The sequence below is a fragment of the Hyla sarda genome, unplaced genomic scaffold, assembly GCF_029499605.1.
Source record: "Hyla sarda isolate aHylSar1 unplaced genomic scaffold, aHylSar1.hap1 scaffold_1750, whole genome shotgun sequence".
NCBI classification, from domain to species: Eukaryota; Metazoa; Chordata; class Amphibia; order Anura; family Hylidae; genus Hyla; species Hyla sarda.
In genome coordinates this window covers 13174-32625 of record NW_026608394.1, presented here as the reverse complement: position 1 = coordinate 32625, position 19452 = coordinate 13174, and the positions used below count along the sequence as shown (strand labels likewise).

Below are 19452 nucleotides of genomic sequence, written 5' to 3'. Positions count from 1 at the left end.
GACAGCAAGCAGTGATAGTGCCCATGAAGGGGACCTTGTTGGGCCCGCCCCTTTCACGGTTATCGCTTCTCGGCCTTTTGGCTAAGATCAAGTGTAGTATCTGTTCTTATCAGTTTAATATCTGATACGTCCCCTATCTGGGGACCATATATTAAATGGATTTTTGAGAACGGGGGCCGATTTCGAAGCTTGCTTCCGTCGCCCTATGCATTGACCCGATATGGCAGTATCTTCGGGTACAGTGCACCACCCCCTTACAGGGTTAAAAAGAAAGATTCCTACTTTCATTGCTACCTGCTTGCTGGCTAGCCAGCTAGCCAGCCCTGTGGGCCTTGCTGCTGCTGCAGCCAAAAAACAAAAGGTGGTGCTGCTGCTGCTTCTGCTGCTTCTGCTTCTGCTTGTGTCTGGCCCCTGTTGGAGCGTCCAGGCACAGGACTTCTGCTGCTGCTGACTAAATGGCCTCCTTAATTGGATCATTTGAGTAGCCAGCACACCTGTGCAGGTAGGGCATGACATGATAGGCAGCTGCCTTGATAGCGGGTGGGTGCTGAATGTTCCTAATTGACAAAATAAGATTAATGCTTATGAAGAAATATAAAATCTCATCCCTTCCCCAATATCGCGCCACACCCCTACCCCTTAATTCCCTGGTTGAACGTGATGGACATATGTCTTTTTTCGACCGTACTAACTATGTAACTATGTAACATAACATGGGGGGGGGGGGTCTCCTGGCTGTTCACACAGGTGTGTCATTGCTGTACATTGACCATGCATTGCTTCTGTGGTATTGCAAAGGCAAAGACAAATGCTTCCAGCCATCCATTGCACTAATGGATTGGTCATCAGCTGGCTGTCTATGTCCCGCATCAATATAGACCAAAGTACAGAGGGTTAGGCTATGCTATTGTGCACCTACCTGATGCATCAGAAGGTGCGAGGCCCTTGCTAAATTCTGTGCACAGACTTTGAGATCTATGCTTTAGACTGTATCTAAACCTGCTCCAACATGGACTGACATTCTGGCCTACTTTCAGCCGATGCGACTTGTCTGTCGCTGAACAGTCGCTTTTTATGTATTCAGCACCTATGTATAATGTTGTAAAAATGCTCTAGAAGCTAAAGTCGCAGAAATGTCACACATATTTGGCCTGCAACTTTCTGTGCGACAAATTCAGACAGGAAAAATCAGTATAAATCCTTAGAAAATTATCCCCCAGTGTCTCCATCTGCTGGCGGTATTGAATAAGCATTGCTGCACTGATGGGGTATGCATTAGACGAAAAAAAAGAAGAAAAAGAAGAATAATACGCCCAGAAAATAGGCGAAAAGGAGAAAAACGTAAAAAAACGTGAAAAAAAAGTAAGAGGAAGAGAAGGGAAAAAAAGGTGGAAATGGGTTTAAAAGTGATTTCGGCGGAGAAATATATATATATATATATATATATATATATATATATATATATATATATGCGCACACACACACATAGATATAAACGTATTCTCCGTTGAGATATTGCAGCCGCTGCTGTGTCCAGGCCCAGGAGCCTTAGCACTGTGCTGTGATGTCACTCAATACCACTGACATCACTAGGTGTAAACAACATCTCTCCTTTGCTGTGTATGTGACTATGGAGCTGTTTGGTGATGTCGTCTATTACGGCCTTCATAGAAGCAACAGGAGATTGTTGCATCCATCTTGAACCCTCAGAACTACAGTGCTATGATGTCACTCACTTCCACAGGCCTTGCAGAGTGTAAACAACAACAACCCAGCTTTGTTGTGTATGTAACCAAAGGGATTTGTGATGTCACCTAGAACCTTCACAGCAGCGACAGCTTTATGAGGAGCATCAGCACTGCTCTGCCTGAGCAGAACCATCACCGCCATAGGTTGTCAAATAACCCGGATTTAACCCACACAGGTAAGTCCAATGGGGTGCAGGCATGTCCTCTATGCTTACAGCTTCCCGTGGGTGTTGGTTTGATACCGTTTGGGGACAGCCAAGGAGGCATCTGCAGGCAACAAAGGTAGGTGTGTGCTTGTGTGTGTGTTTCCTATGCAGATCCTAAGCCCAGTGTCACATGCAAGTAGGAGGAGTAAGAAGGGTTCCTGGCAAATCCGGGTTATGGATTGCATTTAAAAAGGCCCCGTGGGAGTGCAATGGGCCCCTGTCTTGCTGCTTAGCAATAATGGTATGGGTTTAGGTTCTGCTGTGTGTACTGGTGGTTGACTGCCCCCCAGCCCAGAGTGTGCATGGAAAATTGTCTGGCAGCCTCCCTGACAGCAAGCAGTGATAGTGCCCATGAAGGGGACCTTGTTGGGCCCGCCCCTTTCACGGTTATCGCTTCTCGGCCTTTTGGCTAAGATCAAGTGTAGTATCTGTTCTTATCAGTTTAATATCTGATACGTCCCCTATCTGGGGACCATATATTAAATGGATTTTTGAGAACGGGGGCCGATTTCGAAGCTTGCTTCCGTCGCCCTATGCATTGACCCGATATGGCAGTATCTTCGGGTACAGTGCACCACCCCCTTACAGGGTTAAAAAGAAAGATTCCTACTTTCATTGCTACCTGCTTGCTGGCTAGCCAGCTAGCCAGCCCTGTGGGCCTTGCTGCTGCTGCAGCCAAAAAACAAAAGGTGGTGCTGCTGCTGCTTCTGCTGCTTCTGCTTCTGCTTGTGTCTGGCCCCTGTTGGAGCGTCCAGGCACAGGACTTCTGCTGCTGCTGACTAAATGGCCTCCTTAATTGGATCATTTGAGTAGCCAGCACACCTGTGCAGGTAGGGCATGACATGATAGGCAGCTGCCTTGATAGCGGGTGGGTGCTGAATGTTCCTAATTGACAAAATAAGATTAATGCTTATGAAGAAATATAAAATCTCATCCCTTCCCCAATATCGCGCCACACCCCTACCCCTTAATTCCCTGGTTGAACGTGATGGACATATGTCTTTTTTCGACCGTACTAACTATGTAACTATGTAACATAACATGGGGGGGGGGGGTCTCCTGGCTGTTCACACAGGTGTGTCATTGCTGTACATTGACCATGCATTGCTTCTGTGGTATTGCAAAGGCAAAGACAAATGCTTCCAGCCATCCATTGCACTAATGGATTGGTCATCAGCTGGCTGTCTATGTCCCGCATCAATATAGACCAAAGTACAGAGGGTTAGGCTATGCTATTGTGCACCTACCTGATGCATCAGAAGGTGCGTGGCCCTTGCTAAATTCTGTGCACAGACTTTGAGATCTATGCTTTAGACTGTATCTAAACCTGCTCCAACATGGACTGACATTCTGGCCTACTTTCAGCCGATGCGACTTGTCTGTCGCTGAACAGTCGCTTTTTATGTATTCAGCACCTATGTATAATGTTGTAAAAATGCTCTAGAAGCTAAAGTCGCAGAAATGTCACACATATTTGGCCTGCAACTTTCTGTGCGACAAATTCAGACAGGAAAAATCAGTATAAATCCTTAGAAAATTATCCCCCAGTGTCTCCATCTGCTGGCGGTATTGAATAAGCATTGCTGCACTGATGGGGTATGCATTAGACGAAAAAAAAGAAGAAAAAGAAGAATAATACGCCCAGAAAAGAGGCGAAAAGGAGAAAAACGTAAAAAAACGTGAAAAAAAAGTAAGAGGAAGAGAAGGGAAAAAAAGGTGGAAATGGGTTTAAAAGTGATTTCGGCGGAGAAATATATATATATATATATATATATATATATATATATATATATATGCGCACACACACACATAGATATAAACGTATTCTCCGTTGAGATATTGCAGCCGCTGCTGTGTCCAGGCCCAGGAGCCTTAGCACTGTGCTGTGATGTCACTCAATACCACTGACATCACTAGGTGTAAACAACATCTCTCCTTTGCTGTGTATGTGACTATGGAGCTGTTTGGTGATGTCGTCTATTACGGCCTTCATAGAAGCAACAGGAGATTGTTGCATCCATCTTGAACCCTCAGAACTACAGTGCTATGATGTCACTCACTTCCACAGGCCTTGCAGAGTGTAAACAACAACAACCCAGCTTTGTTGTGTATGTAACCAAAGGGATTTGTGATGTCACCTAGAACCTTCACAGCAGCGACAGCTTTATGAGGAGCATCAGCACTGCTCTGCCTGAGCAGAACCATCACCGCCATAGGTTGTCAAATAACCCGGATTTAACCCACACAGGTAAGTCCAATGGGGTGCAGGCATGTCCTCTATGCTTACAGCTTCCCGTGGGTGTTGGTTTGATACCGTTTGGGGACAGCCAAGGAGGCATCTGCAGGCAACAAAGGTAGGTGTGTGCTTGTGTGTGTGTTTCCTATGCAGATCCTAAGCCCAGTGTCACATGCAAGTAGGAGGAGTAAGAAGGGTTCCTGGCAAATCCGGGTTATGGATTGCATTTAAAAAGGCCCCGTGGGAGTGCAATGGGCCCCTGTCTTGCTGCTTAGCAATAATGGTATGGGTTTAGGTTCTGCTGTGTGTACTGGTGGTTGACTGCCCCCCAGCCCAGAGTGTGCATGGAAAATTGTCTGGCAGCCTCCCTGACAGCAAGCAGTGATAGTGCCCATGAAGGGGACCTTGTTGGGCCCGCCCCTTTCACGGTTATCGCTTCTCGGCCTTTTGGCTAAGATCAAGTGTAGTATCTGTTCTTATCAGTTTAATATCTGATACGTCCCCTATCTGGGGACCATATATTAAATGGATTTTTGAGAACGGGGGCCGATTTCGAAGCTTGCTTCCGTCGCCCTATGCATTGACCCGATATGGCAGTATCTTCGGGTACAGTGCACCACCCCCTTACAGGGTTAAAAAGAAAGATTCCTACTTTCATTGCTACCTGCTTGCTGGCTAGCCAGCTAGCCAGCCCTGTGGGCCTTGCTGCTGCTGCAGCCAAAAAACAAAAGGTGGTGCTGCTGCTGCTTCTGCTGCTTCTGCTTCTGCTTGTGTCTGGCCCCTGTTGGAGCGTCCAGGCACAGGACTTCTGCTGCTGCTGACTAAATGGCCTCCTTAATTGGATCATTTGAGTAGCCAGCACACCTGTGCAGGTAGGGCATGACATGATAGGCAGCTGCCTTGATAGCGGGTGGGTGCTGAATGTTCCTAATTGACAAAATAAGATTAATGCTTATGAAGAAATATAAAATCTCATCCCTTCCCCAATATCGCGCCACACCCCTACCCCTTAATTCCCTGGTTGAACGTGATGGACATATGTCTTTTTTCGACCGTACTAACTATGTAACTATGTAACATAACATGGGGGGGGGGGGTCTCCTGGCTGTTCACACAGGTGTGTCATTGCTGTACATTGACCATGCATTGCTTCTGTGGTATTGCAAAGGCAAAGACAAATGCTTCCAGCCATCCATTGCACTAATGGATTGGTCATCAGCTGGCTGTCTATGTCCCGCATCAATATAGACCAAAGTACAGAGGGTTAGGCTATGCTATTGTGCACCTACCTGATGCATCAGAAGGTGCGAGGCCCTTGCTAAATTCTGTGCACAGACTTTGAGATCTATGCTTTAGACTGTATCTAAACCTGCTCCAACATGGACTGACATTCTGGCCTACTTTCAGCCGATGCGACTTGTCTGTCGCTGAACAGTCGCTTTTTATGTATTCAGCACCTATGTATAATGTTGTAAAAATGCTCTAGAAGCTAAAGTCGCAGAAATGTCACACATATTTGGCCTGCAACTTTCTGTGCGACAAATTCAGACAGGAAAAATCAGTATAAATCCTTAGAAAATTATCCCCCAGTGTCTCCATCTGCTGGCGGTATTGAATAAGCATTGCTGCACTGATGGGGTATGCATTAGACGAAAAAAAAGAAGAAAAAGAAGAATAATACGCCCAGAAAAGAGGCGAAAAGGAGAAAAACGTAAAAAAACGTGAAAAAAAAGTAAGAGGAAGAGAAGGGAAAAAAAGGTGGAAATGGGTTTAAAAGTGATTTCGGCGGAGAAATATATATATATATATATATATATATATATATATATATATATATGCGCACACACACACATAGATATAAACGTATTCTCCGTTGAGATATTGCAGCCGCTGCTGTGTCCAGGCCCAGGAGCCTTAGCACTGTGCTGTGATGTCACTCAATACCACTGACATCACTAGGTGTAAACAACATCTCTCCTTTGCTGTGTATGTGACTATGGAGCTGTTTGGTGATGTCGTCTATTACGGCCTTCATAGAAGCAACAGGAGATTGTTGCATCCATCTTGAACCCTCAGAACTACAGTGCTATGATGTCACTCACTTCCACAGGCCTTGCAGAGTGTAAACAACAACAACCCAGCTTTGTTGTGTATGTAACCAAAGGGATTTGTGATGTCACCTAGAACCTTCACAGCAGCGACAGCTTTATGAGGAGCATCAGCACTGCTCTGCCTGAGCAGAACCATCACCGCCATAGGTTGTCAAATAACCCGGATTTAACCCACACAGGTAAGTCCAATGGGGTGCAGGCATGTCCTCTATGCTTACAGCTTCCCGTGGGTGTTGGTTTGATACCGTTTGGGGACAGCCAAGGAGGCATCTGCAGGCAACAAAGGTAGGTGTGTGCTTGTGTGTGTGTTTCCTATGCAGATCCTAAGCCCAGTGTCACATGCAAGTAGGAGGAGTAAGAAGGGTTCCTGGCAAATCCGGGTTATGGATTGCATTTAAAAAGGCCCCGTGGGAGTGCAATGGGCCCCTGTCTTGCTGCTTAGCAATAATGGTATGGGTTTAGGTTCTGCTGTGTGTACTGGTGGTTGACTGCCCCCCAGCCCAGAGTGTGCATGGAAAATTGTCTGGCAGCCTCCCTGACAGCAAGCAGTGATAGTGCCCATGAAGGGGACCTTGTTGGGCCCGCCCCTTTCACGGTTATCGCTTCTCGGCCTTTTGGCTAAGATCAAGTGTAGTATCTGTTCTTATCAGTTTAATATCTGATACGTCCCCTATCTGGGGACCATATATTAAATGGATTTTTGAGAACGGGGGCCGATTTCGAAGCTTGCTTCCGTCGCCCTATGCATTGACCCGATATGGCAGTATCTTCGGGTACAGTGCACCACCCCCTTACAGGGTTAAAAAGAAAGATTCCTACTTTCATTGCTACCTGCTTGCTGGCTAGCCAGCTAGCCAGCCCTGTGGGCCTTGCTGCTGCTGCAGCCAAAAAACAAAAGGTGGTGCTGCTGCTGCTTCTGCTGCTTCTGCTTCTGCTTGTGTCTGGCCCCTGTTGGAGCGTCCAGGCACAGGACTTCTGCTGCTGCTGCTGACTAAATGGCCTCCTTAATTGGATCATTTGAGTAGCCAGCACACCTGTGCAGGTAGGGCATGACATGATAGGCAGCTGCCTTGATAGCGGGTGGGTGCTGAATGTTCCTAATTGACAAAATAAGATTAATGCTTATGAAGAAATATAAAATCTCATCCCTTCCCCAATATCGCGCCACACCCCTACCCCTTAATTCCCTGGTTGAACGTGATGGACATATGTCTTTTTTCGACCGTACTAACTATGTAACTATGTAACATAACATGGGGGGGGGGGGTCTCCTGGCTGTTCACACAGGTGTGTCATTGCTGTACATTGACCATGCATTGCTTCTGTGGTATTGCAAAGGCAAAGACAAATGCTTCCAGCCATCCATTGCACTAATGGATTGGTCATCAGCTGGCTGTCTATGTCCCGCATCAATATAGACCAAAGTACAGAGGGTTAGGCTATGCTATTGTGCACCTACCTGATGCATCAGAAGGTGCGAGGCCCTTGCTAAATTCTGTGCACAGACTTTGAGATCTATGCTTTAGACTGTATCTAAACCTGCTCCAACATGGACTGACATTCTGGCCTACTTTCAGCCGATGCGACTTGTCTGTCGCTGAACAGTCGCTTTTTATGTATTCAGCACCTATGTATAATGTTGTAAAAATGCTCTAGAAGCTAAAGTCGCAGAAATGTCACACATATTTGGCCTGCAACTTTCTGTGCGACAAATTCAGACAGGAAAAATCAGTATAAATCCTTAGAAAATTATCCCCCAGTGTCTCCATCTGCTGGCGGTATTGAATAAGCATTGCTGCACTGATGGGGTATGCATTAGACGAAAAAAAAGAAGAAAAAGAAGAATAATACGCCCAGAAAAGAGGCGAAAAGGAGAAAAACGTAAAAAAACGTGAAAAAAAAGTAAGAGGAAGAGAAGGGAAAAAAAGGTGGAAATGGGTTTAAAAGTGATTTCGGCGGAGAAATATATATATATATATATATATATATATATATATATATATATATATATGCGCACACACACACATAGATATAAACGTATTCTCCGTTGAGATATTGCAGCCGCTGCTGTGTCCAGGCCCAGGAGCCTTAGCACTGTGCTGTGATGTCACTCAATACCACTGACATCACTAGGTGTAAACAACATCTCTCCTTTGCTGTGTATGTGACTATGGAGCTGTTTGGTGATGTCGTCTATTACGGCCTTCATAGAAGCAACAGGAGATTGTTGCATCCATCTTGAACCCTCAGAACTACAGTGCTATGATGTCACTCACTTCCACAGGCCTTGCAGAGTGTAAACAACAACAACCCAGCTTTGTTGTGTATGTAACCAAAGGGATTTGTGATGTCACCTAGAACCTTCACAGCAGCGACAGCTTTATGAGGAGCATCAGCACTGCTCTGCCTGAGCAGAACCATCACCGCCATAGGTTGTCAAATAACCCGGATTTAACCCACACAGGTAAGTCCAATGGGGTGCAGGCATGTCCTCTATGCTTACAGCTTCCCGTGGGTGTTGGTTTGATACCGTTTGGGGACAGCCAAGGAGGCATCTGCAGGCAACAAAGGTAGGTGTGTGCTTGTGTGTGTGTTTCCTATGCAGATCCTAAGCCCAGTGTCACATGCAAGTAGGAGGAGTAAGAAGGGTTCCTGGCAAATCCGGGTTATGGATTGCATTTAAAAAGGCCCCGTGGGAGTGCAATGGGCCCCTGTCTTGCTGCTTAGCAATAATGGTATGGGTTTAGGTTCTGCTGTGTGTACTGGTGGTTGACTGCCCCCCAGCCCAGAGTGTGCATGGAAAATTGTCTGGCAGCCTCCCTGACAGCAAGCAGTGATAGTGCCCATGAAGGGGACCTTGTTGGGCCCGCCCCTTTCACGGTTATCGCTTCTCGGCCTTTTGGCTAAGATCAAGTGTAGTATCTGTTCTTATCAGTTTAATATCTGATACGTCCCCTATCTGGGGACCATATATTAAATGGATTTTTGAGAACGGGGGCCGATTTCGAAGCTTGCTTCCGTCGCCCTATGCATTGACCCGATATGGCAGTATCTTCGGGTACAGTGCACCACCCCCTTACAGGGTTAAAAAGAAAGATTCCTACTTTCATTGCTACCTGCTTGCTGGCTAGCCAGCTAGCCAGCCCTGTGGGCCTTGCTGCTGCTGCAGCCAAAAAACAAAAGGTGGTGCTGCTGCTGCTTCTGCTGCTTCTGCTTCTGCTTGTGTCTGGCCCCTGTTGGAGCGTCCAGGCACAGGACTTCTGCTGCTGCTGACTAAATGGCCTCCTTAATTGGATCATTTGAGTAGCCAGCACACCTGTGCAGGTAGGGCATGACATGATAGGCAGCTGCCTTGATAGCGGGTGGGTGCTGAATGTTCCTAATTGACAAAATAAGATTAATGCTTATGAAGAAATATAAAATCTCATCCCTTCCCCAATATCGCGCCACACCCCTACCCCTTAATTCCCTGGTTGAACGTGATGGACATATGTCTTTTTTCGACCGTACTAACTATGTAACTATGTAACATAACATGGGGGGGGGGGGGTCTCCTGGCTGTTCACACAGGTGTGTCATTGCTGTACATTGACCATGCATTGCTTCTGTGGTATTGCAAAGGCAAAGACAAATGCTTCCAGCCATCCATTGCACTAATGGATTGGTCATCAGCTGGCTGTCTATGTCCCGCATCAATATAGACCAAAGTACAGAGGGTTAGGCTATGCTATTGTGCACCTACCTGATGCATCAGAAGGTGCGAGGCCCTTGCTAAATTCTGTGCACAGACTTTGAGATCTATGCTTTAGACTGTATCTAAACCTGCTCCAACATGGACTGACATTCTGGCCTACTTTCAGCCGATGCGACTTGTCTGTCGCTGAACAGTCGCTTTTTATGTATTCAGCACCTATGTATAATGTTGTAAAAATGCTCTAGAAGCTAAAGTCGCAGAAATGTCACACATATTTGGCCTGCAACTTTCTGTGCGACAAATTCAGACAGGAAAAATCAGTATAAATCCTTAGAAAATTATCCCCCAGTGTCTCCATCTGCTGGCGGTATTGAATAAGCATTGCTGCACTGATGGGGTATGCATTAGACGAAAAAAAAGAAGAAAAAGAAGAATAATACGCCCAGAAAAGAGGCGAAAAGGAGAAAAACGTAAAAAAACGTGAAAAAAAAGTAAGAGGAAGAGAAGGGAAAAAAAGGTGGAAATGGGTTTAAAAGTGATTTCGGCGGAGAATATATATATATATATATATATATATATATATATATATATATATATGCGCACACACACACATAGATATAAACGTATTCTCCGTTGAGATATTGCAGCCGCTGCTGTGTCCAGGCCCAGGAGCCTTAGCACTGTGCTGTGATGTCACTCAATACCACTGACATCACTAGGTGTAAACAACATCTCTCCTTTGCTGTGTATGTGACTATGGAGCTGTTTGGTGATGTCGTCTATTACGGCCTTCATAGAAGCAACAGGAGATTGTTGCATCCATCTTGAACCCTCAGAACTACAGTGCTATGATGTCACTCACTTCCACAGGCCTTGCAGAGTGTAAACAACAACAACCCAGCTTTGTTGTGTATGTAACCAAAGGGATTTGTGATGTCACCTAGAACCTTCACAGCAGCGACAGCTTTATGAGGAGCATCAGCACTGCTCTGCCTGAGCAGAACCATCACCGCCATAGGTTGTCAAATAACCCGGATTTAACCCACACAGGTAAGTCCAATGGGGTGCAGGCATGTCCTCTATGCTTACAGCTTCCCGTGGGTGTTGGTTTGATACCGTTTGGGGACAGCCAAGGAGGCATCTGCAGGCAACAAAGGTAGGTGTGTGCTTGTGTGTGTGTTTCCTATGCAGATCCTAAGCCCAGTGTCACATGCAAGTAGGAGGAGTAAGAAGGGTTCCTGGCAAATCCGGGTTATGGATTGCATTTAAAAAGGCCCCGTGGGAGTGCAATGGGCCCCTGTCTTGCTGCTTAGCAATAATGGTATGGGTTTAGGTTCTGCTGTGTGTACTGGTGGTTGACTGCCCCCCAGCCCAGAGTGTGCATGGAAAATTGTCTGGCAGCCTCCCTGACAGCAAGCAGTGATAGTGCCCATGAAGGGGACCTTGTTGGGCCCGCCCCTTTCACGGTTATCGCTTCTCGGCCTTTTGGCTAAGATCAAGTGTAGTATCTGTTCTTATCAGTTTAATATCTGATACGTCCCCTATCTGGGGACCATATATTAAATGGATTTTTGAGAACGGGGGCCGATTTCGAAGCTTGCTTCCGTCGCCCTATGCATTGACCCGATATGGCAGTATCTTCGGGTACAGTGCACCACCCCCTTACAGGGTTAAAAAGAAAGATTCCTACTTTCATTGCTACCTGCTTGCTGGCTAGCCAGCTAGCCAGCCCTGTGGGCCTTGCTGCTGCTGCAGCCAAAAAACAAAAGGTGGTGCTGCTGCTGCTTCTGCTGCTTCTGCTTCTGCTTGTGTCTGGCCCCTGTTGGAGCGTCCAGGCACAGGACTTCTGCTGCTGCTGACTAAATGGCCTCCTTAATTGGATCATTTGAGTAGCCAGCACACCTGTGCAGGTAGGGCATGACATGATAGGCAGCTGCCTTGATAGCGGGTGGGTGCTGAATGTTCCTAATTGACAAAATAAGATTAATGCTTATGAAGAAATATAAAATCTCATCCCTTCCCCAATATCGCGCCACACCCCTACCCCTTAATTCCCTGGTTGAACGTGATGGACATATGTCTTTTTTCGACCGTACTAACTATGTAACTATGTAACATAACATGGGGGGGGGGGGGGGTCTCCTGGCTGTTCACACAGGTGTGTCATTGCTGTACATTGACCATGCATTGCTTCTGTGGTATTGCAAAGGCAAAGACAAATGCTTCCAGCCATCCATTGCACTAATGGATTGGTCATCAGCTGGCTGTCTATGTCCCGCATCAATATAGACCAAAGTACAGAGGGTTAGGCTATGCTATTGTGCACCTACCTGATGCATCAGAAGGTGCGAGGCCCTTGCTAAATTCTGTGCACAGACTTTGAGATCTATGCTTTAGACTGTATCTAAACCTGCTCCAACATGGACTGACATTCTGGCCTACTTTCAGCCGATGCGACTTGTCTGTCGCTGAACAGTCGCTTTTTATGTATTCAGCACCTATGTATAATGTTGTAAAAATGCTCTAGAAGCTAAAGTCGCAGAAATGTCACACATATTTGGCCTGCAACTTTCTGTGCGACAAATTCAGACAGGAAAAATCAGTATAAATCCTTAGAAAATTATCCCCCAGTGTCTCCATCTGCTGGCGGTATTGAATAAGCATTGCTGCACTGATGGGGTATGCATTAGACGAAAAAAAAGAAGAAAAAGAAGAATAATACGCCCAGAAAAGAGGCGAAAAGGAGAAAAACGTAAAAAAACGTGAAAAAAAAGTAAGAGGAAGAGAAGGGAAAAAAAGGTGGAAATGGGTTTAAAAGTGATTTCGGCGGAGAAATATATATATATATATATATATATATATATATATATATATATATATATGCGCACACACACACATAGATATAAACGTATTCTCCGTTGAGATATTGCAGCCGCTGCTGTGTCCAGGCCCAGGAGCCTTAGCACTGTGCTGTGATGTCACTCAATACCACTGACATCACTAGGTGTAAACAACATCTCTCCTTTGCTGTGTATGTGACTATGGAGCTGTTTGGTGATGTCGTCTATTACGGCCTTCATAGAAGCAACAGGAGATTGTTGCATCCATCTTGAACCCTCAGAACTACAGTGCTATGATGTCACTCACTTCCACAGGCCTTGCAGAGTGTAAACAACAACAACCCAGCTTTGTTGTGTATGTAACCAAAGGGATTTGTGATGTCACCTAGAACCTTCACAGCAGCGACAGCTTTATGAGGAGCATCAGCACTGCTCTGCCTGAGCAGAACCATCACCGCCATAGGTTGTCAAATAACCCGGATTTAACCCACACAGGTAAGTCCAATGGGGTGCAGGCATGTCCTCTATGCTTACAGCTTCCCGTGGGTGTTGGTTTGATACCGTTTGGGGACAGCCAAGGAGGCATCTGCAGGCAACAAAGGTAGGTGTGTGCTTGTGTGTGTGTTTCCTATGCAGATCCTAAGCCCAGTGTCACATGCAAGTAGGAGGAGTAAGAAGGGTTCCTGGCAAATCCGGGTTATGGATTGCATTTAAAAAGGCCCCGTGGGAGTGCAATGGGCCCCTGTCTTGCTGCTTAGCAATAATGGTATGGGTTTAGGTTCTGCTGTGTGTACTGGTGGTTGACTGCCCCCCAGCCCAGAGTGTGCATGGAAAATTGTCTGGCAGCCTCCCTGACAGCAAGCAGTGATAGTGCCCATGAAGGGGACCTTGTTGGGCCCGCCCCTTTCACGGTTATCGCTTCTCGGCCTTTTGGCTAAGATCAAGTGTAGTATCTGTTCTTATCAGTTTTCATGCTGGTGGGGATGGGTGCTGCATGGAGGATGCAGGTGTACCAGGGCTTTCCGGGGCTGGTTCTGAGGAATCAGCTCGACGGCTGCCCCGATGTGACCTGTTCCCTCCGGGTCTCGCCATGAGGCTGAGAGGGTCTAGAGCCGAGGTACTTTTGTGCCTCGGGGAGTGGTGACCCCGAGGTGCCGAAACTCACTGGGAGAATAGACTCACTGAGTTGAAGCACGGGCACCATAATCTCTTCACCTTGTGGCACTCACCTCTTGATTCCCGGCCTTCTGGCTAGGATCAGAGAAATTTTTATAGATCCGGCCGGATGTCCGGGCAGTATATCTGCACACATTCACTTATTTATTTCTTTTTTGTCTCACTGTGTCACTTTTTGCGTGTTGTGTGTTCACAGGATTTGTCAGGATGCGGTAGCCCTTCTGGGTGTCCCTCCTGGCGGTCTAGGGGAGGTGTGTGTGGCCATTAGGTTCCGCACCTCCCTGCAAACACCCCGGGTACTCCTGCTTTGGCAGGGTACCTACCGTAATCGGCTCTGCGGGCAGATACCTTGGCTAACGCCAAGGGGGATGCCGGGAGCATTTGTGGTCCCCTAGTAGCTTCGGCGAAAAGGGACATCGAACCTGGAACCTCGCAGGTACCTTTTGGTCCGGAGGCGAAGGGTAAGGTTTGTTGGGGGGCCTCTCTCCTATCGGAGAAGGGCTTGCGATAGACCGCATCCTTTGTGCACGTTTTTTTAGTGTAACACGTTTGCACTTTTTCTTGCACTTTGGGTGAATCGAAAGCACGTTCCTCGGCTTTAGATAAAAAAAAAAAAAAAAATCTGTTCTTATCAGTTTAATATCTGATACGTCCCCTATCTGGGGACCATATATTAAATGGATTTTTGAGAACGGGGGCCGATTTCGAAGCTTGCTTCCGTCGCCCTATGCATTGACCCGATATGGCAGTATCTTCGGGTACAGTGCACCACCCCCTTACAGGGTTAAAAAGAAAGATTCCTACTTTCATTGCTACCTGCTTGCTGGCTAGCCAGCTAGCCAGCCCTGTGGGCCTTGCTGCTGCTGCAGCCAAAAAACAAAAGGTGGTGCTGCTGCTGCTTCTGCTGCTTCTGCTTCTGCTTGTGTCTGGCCCCTGTTGGAGCGTCCAGGCACAGGACTTCTGCTGCTGCTGACTAAATGGCCTCCTTAATTGGATCATTTGAGTAGCCAGCACACCTGTGCAGGTAGGGCATGACATGATAGGCAGCTGCCTTGATAGCGGGTGGGTGCTGAATGTTCCTAATTGACAAAATAAGATTAATGCTTATGAAGAAATATAAAATCTCATCCCTTCCCCAATATCGCGCCACACCCCTACCCCTTAATTCCCTGGTTGAACGTGATGGACATATGTCTTTTTTCGACCGTACTAACTATGATGTAACATAACATGGGGGGGGGGGGGGGGGTCTCCTGGCTGTTCACACAGGTGTGTCATTGCTGTACATTGACCATGCATTGCTTCTGTGGTATTGCAAAGGCAAAGACAAATGCTTCCAGCCATCCATTGCACTAATGGATTGGTCATCAGCTGGCTGTCTATGTCCCGCATCAATATAGACCAAAGTACAGAGGGTTAGGCTATGCTATTGTGCACCTACCTGATGCATCAGAAGGTGCGAGGCCCTTGCTAAATTCTGTGCACAGACTTTGAGATCTATGCTTTAGACTGTATCTAAACCTGCTCCAACATGGACTGACATTCTGGCCTACTTTCAGCCGATGCGACTTGTCTGTCGCTGAACAGTCGCTTTTTATGTATTCAGCACCTATGTATAATGTTGTAAAAATGCTCTAGAAGCTAAAGTCGCAGAAATGTCACACATATTTGGCCTGCAACTTTCTGTGCGACAAATTCAGACAGGAAAAATCAGTATAAATCCTTAGAAAATTATCCCCCAGTGTCTCCATCTGCTGGCGGTATTGAATAAGCATTGCTGCACTGATGGGGTATGCATTAGACGAAAAAAAAGAAGAAAAAGAAGAATAATACGCCCAGAAAAGAGGCGAAAAGGAGAAAAACGTAAAAAAACGTGAAAAAAAAGTAAGAGGAAGAGAAGGGAAAAAAAGGTGGAAATGGGTTTAAAAGTGATTTCGGCGGAGAAATATATATATATATATATATATATATATATATATATATATATATGCGCACACACACACATAGATATAAACGTATTCTCCGTTGAGATATTGCAGCCGCTGCTGTGTCCAGGCCCAGGAGCCTTAGCACTGTGCTGTGATGTCACTCAATACCACTGACATCACTAGGTGTAAACAACATCTCTCCTTTGCTGTGTATGTGACTATGGAGCTGTTTGGTGATGTCGTCTATTACGGCCTTCATAGAAGCAACAGGAGATTGTTGCATCCATCTTGAACCCTCAGAACTACAGTGCTATGATGTCACTCACTTCCACAGGCCTTGCAGAGTGTAAACAACAACAACCCAGCTTTGTTGTGTATGTAACCAAAGGGATTTGTGATGTCACCTAGAACCTTCACAGCAGCGACAGCTTTATGAGGAGCATCAGCACTGCTCTGCCTGAGCAGAACCATCACCGCCATAGGTTGTCAAATAACCCGGATTTAACCCACACAGGTAAGTCCAATGGGGTGCAGGCATGTCCTCTATGCTTACAGCTTCCCGTGGGTGTTGGTTTGATACCGTTTGGGGACAGCCAAGGAGGCATCTGCAGGCAACAAAGGTAGGTGTGTGCTTGTGTGTGTGTTTCCTATGCAGATCCTAAGCCCAGTGTCACATGCAAGTAGGAGGAGTAAGAAGGGTTCCTGGCAAATCCGGGTTATGGATTGCATTTAAAAAGGCCCCGTGGGAGTGCAATGGGCCCCTGTCTTGCTGCTTAGCAATAATGGTATGGGTTTAGGTTCTGCTGTGTGTACTGGTGGTTGACTGCCCCCCAGCCCAGAGTGTGCATGGAAAATTGTCTGGCAGCCTCCCTGACAGCAAGCAGTGATAGTGCCCATGAAGGGGACCTTGTTGGGCCCGCCCCTTTCACGGTTATCGCTTCTCGGCCTTTTGGCTAAGATCAAGTGTAGTATCTGTTCTTATCAGTTTAATATCTGATACGTCCCCTATCTGGGGACCATATATTAAATGGATTTTTGAGAACGGGGGCCGATTTCGAAGCTTGCTTCCGTCGCCCTATGCATTGACCCGATATGGCAGTATCTTCGGGTACAGTGCACCACCCCCTTACAGGGTTAAAAAGAAAGATTCCTACTTTCATTGCTACCTGCTTGCTGGCTAGCCAGCTAGCCAGCCCTGTGGGCCTTGCTGCTGCTGCAGCCAAAAAACAAAAGGTGGTGCTGCTGCTGCTTCTGCTGCTTCTGCTTCTGCTTGTGTCTGGCCCCTGTTGGAGCGTCCAGGCACAGGACTTCTGCTGCTGCTGCTGACTAAATGGCCTCCTTAATTGGATCATTTGAGTAGCCAGCACACCTGTGCAGGTAGGGCATGACATGATAGGCAGCTGCCTTGATAGCGGGTGGGTGCTGAATGTTCCTAATTGACAAAATAAGATTAATGCTTATGAAGAAATATAAAATCTCATCCCTTCCCCAATATCGCGCCACACCCCTACCCCTTAATTCCCTGGTTGAACGTGATGGACATATGTCTTTTTTCGACCGTACTAACTATGTAACTATGTAACATAACATGGGGGGGGGGGGGGGGGGTCTCCTGGCTGTTCACACAGGTGTGTCATTGCTGTACATTGACCATGCATTGCTTCTGTGGTATTGCAAAGGCAAAGACAAATGCTTCCAGCCATCCATTGCACTAATGGATTGGTCATCAGCTGGCTGTCTATGTCCCGCATCAATATAGACCAAAGTAAAGAGGGTTAGGCTATGCTATTGTGCACCTACCTGATGCATCAGAAGGTGCGAGGCCCTTGCTAAATTCTGTGCACAGACTTTGAGATCTATGCTTTAGACTGTATCTAAACCTGCTCCAACATGGACTGACATTCTGGCCTACTTTCAGCCGATGCGACTTGTCTGTCGCTGAACAGTCGCTTTTTATGTATTCAGCACCTATGTATAATGTTGTAAAAATGCTCTAGAAGCTAAAGTCGCAGAAATGTCACACATATTTGGCCTGCAACTTTCTGTGCGACAAATTCAGACAGGAAAAATCAGTATAAATCCTTAGAAAATTATCCCCCAGTGTCTCCATCTGCTGGCGGTATTGAATAAGCATTGCTGCACTGATGGGGTATGCATTAGACGAAAAAAAAGAAGAAAAAGAAGAATAATACGCCCAGAAAAGAGGCGAAAAGGAGAAAAACGTAAAAAAACGTGAAAAAAAAGTAAGAGGAAGAGAAGGGAAAAAAAGGTGGAAATGGGTTTAAAAGTGATTTCGGCGGAGAAATATATATATATATATATATATATATATATATATATATATATGCGCACACACACACATAGATATAAACGTATTCTCCGTTGAGATATTGCAGCCGCTGCTGTGTCCAGGCCCAGGAGCCTTAGCACTGTGCTGTGATGTCACTCAATACCACTGACATCACTAGGTGTAAACAACATCTCTCCTTTGCTGTGTATGTGACTATGGAGCTGTTTGGTGATGTCGTCTATTACGGCCTTCATAGAAGCAACAGGAGATTGTTGCATCCATCTTGAACCCTCAGAACTACAGTGCTATGATGTCACTCACTTCCACAGGCCTTGCAGAGTGTAAACAACAACAACCCAGCTTTGTTGTGTATGTAACCAAAGGGATTTGTGATGTCACCTAGAACCTTCACAGCAGCGACAGCTTTATGAGGAGCATCAGCACTGCTCTGCCTGAGCAGAACCATCACCGCCATAGGTTGTCAAATAACCCGGATTTAACCCACACAGGTAAGTCCAATGGGGTGCAGGCATGTCCTCTATGCTTACAGCTTCCCGTGGGTGTTGGTTTGATACCGTTTGGGGACAGCCAAGGAGGCATCTGCAGGCAACAAAGGTAGGTGTGTGCTTGTGTGTGTGTTTCCTATGCAGATCCTAAGCCCAGTGTCACATGCAAGTAGGAGGAGTAAGAAGGGTTCCTGGCAAATCCGGGTTATGGATTGCATTTAAAAAGGCCCCGTGGGAGTGCAATGGGCCCCTGTCTTGCTGCTTAGCAATAATGGTATGGGTTTAGGTTCTGCTGTGTGTACTGGTGGTTGACTGCCCCCCAGCCCAGAGTGTGCATGGAAAATTGTCTGGCAGCCTCCCTGACAGCAAGCAGTGATAGTGCCCATGAAGGGGACCTTGTTGGGCCCGCCCCTTTCACGGTTATCGCTTCTCGGCCTTTTGGCTAAGATCAAGTGTAGTATCTGTTCTTATCAGTTTAATATCTGATACGTCCCCTATCTGGGGACCATATATTAAATGGATTTTTGAGAACGGGGGCCGATTTCGAAGCTTGCTTCCGTCGCCCTATGCATTGACCCGATATGGCAGTATCTTCGGGTACAGTGCACCACCCCCTTACAGGGTTAAAAAGAAAGATTCCTACTTTCATTGCTACCTGCTTGCTGGCTAGCCAGCTAGCCAGCCCTGTGGGCCTTGCTGCTGCTGCAGCCAAAAAAC

The 19452-nt window shown here is 46.5% G+C and overlaps 9 non-coding genes and 1 pseudogene across 9 annotated transcripts; all 10 read left to right on the top strand.

The window, feature by feature from the left end:
• Positions 1-61: 61 nt before the first annotated feature.
• Positions 62-252, top strand: LOC130313239 (U2 spliceosomal RNA). The gene has a single exon (XR_008861230.1). It is a non-coding gene; the product is annotated as a U2 spliceosomal RNA (small nuclear RNA).
• Positions 253-2343: 2091 nt separating this feature from the next.
• LOC130313237 (U2 spliceosomal RNA) lies at positions 2344-2534 on the top strand. The gene has a single exon (XR_008861229.1). It is a non-coding gene; the product is annotated as a U2 spliceosomal RNA (small nuclear RNA).
• Positions 2535-4621: 2087 nt separating this feature from the next.
• On the top strand, positions 4622-4812 carry LOC130313236 (U2 spliceosomal RNA). The gene has a single exon (XR_008861228.1). It is a non-coding gene; the product is annotated as a U2 spliceosomal RNA (small nuclear RNA).
• Positions 4813-6899: 2087 nt separating this feature from the next.
• On the top strand, positions 6900-7090 carry LOC130313235 (U2 spliceosomal RNA). The gene has a single exon (XR_008861227.1). It is a non-coding gene; the product is annotated as a U2 spliceosomal RNA (small nuclear RNA).
• Positions 7091-9184: 2094 nt separating this feature from the next.
• Positions 9185-9375, top strand: LOC130313234 (U2 spliceosomal RNA). Its single transcript, XR_008861226.1, has one exon. It is a non-coding gene; the product is annotated as a U2 spliceosomal RNA (small nuclear RNA).
• Positions 9376-11464: 2089 nt separating this feature from the next.
• Positions 11465-11655, top strand: LOC130313233 (U2 spliceosomal RNA). Its single transcript, XR_008861225.1, has one exon. It is a non-coding gene; the product is annotated as a U2 spliceosomal RNA (small nuclear RNA).
• Positions 11656-13749: 2094 nt separating this feature from the next.
• Positions 13750-13909, top strand: LOC130313261 (U2 spliceosomal RNA; annotated as a pseudogene).
• Positions 13910-14602: 693 nt separating this feature from the next.
• Positions 14603-14785, top strand: LOC130313258 (U2 spliceosomal RNA). The gene has a single exon (XR_008861248.1). It is a non-coding gene; the product is annotated as a U2 spliceosomal RNA (small nuclear RNA).
• A 2087-nt stretch (positions 14786-16872) lies between these two features.
• Positions 16873-17063, top strand: LOC130313231 (U2 spliceosomal RNA). Its single transcript, XR_008861224.1, has one exon. It is a non-coding gene; the product is annotated as a U2 spliceosomal RNA (small nuclear RNA).
• A 2094-nt stretch (positions 17064-19157) lies between these two features.
• On the top strand, positions 19158-19348 carry LOC130313230 (U2 spliceosomal RNA). Its single transcript, XR_008861223.1, has one exon. It is a non-coding gene; the product is annotated as a U2 spliceosomal RNA (small nuclear RNA).
• Positions 19349-19452: the final 104 nt, after the last annotated feature.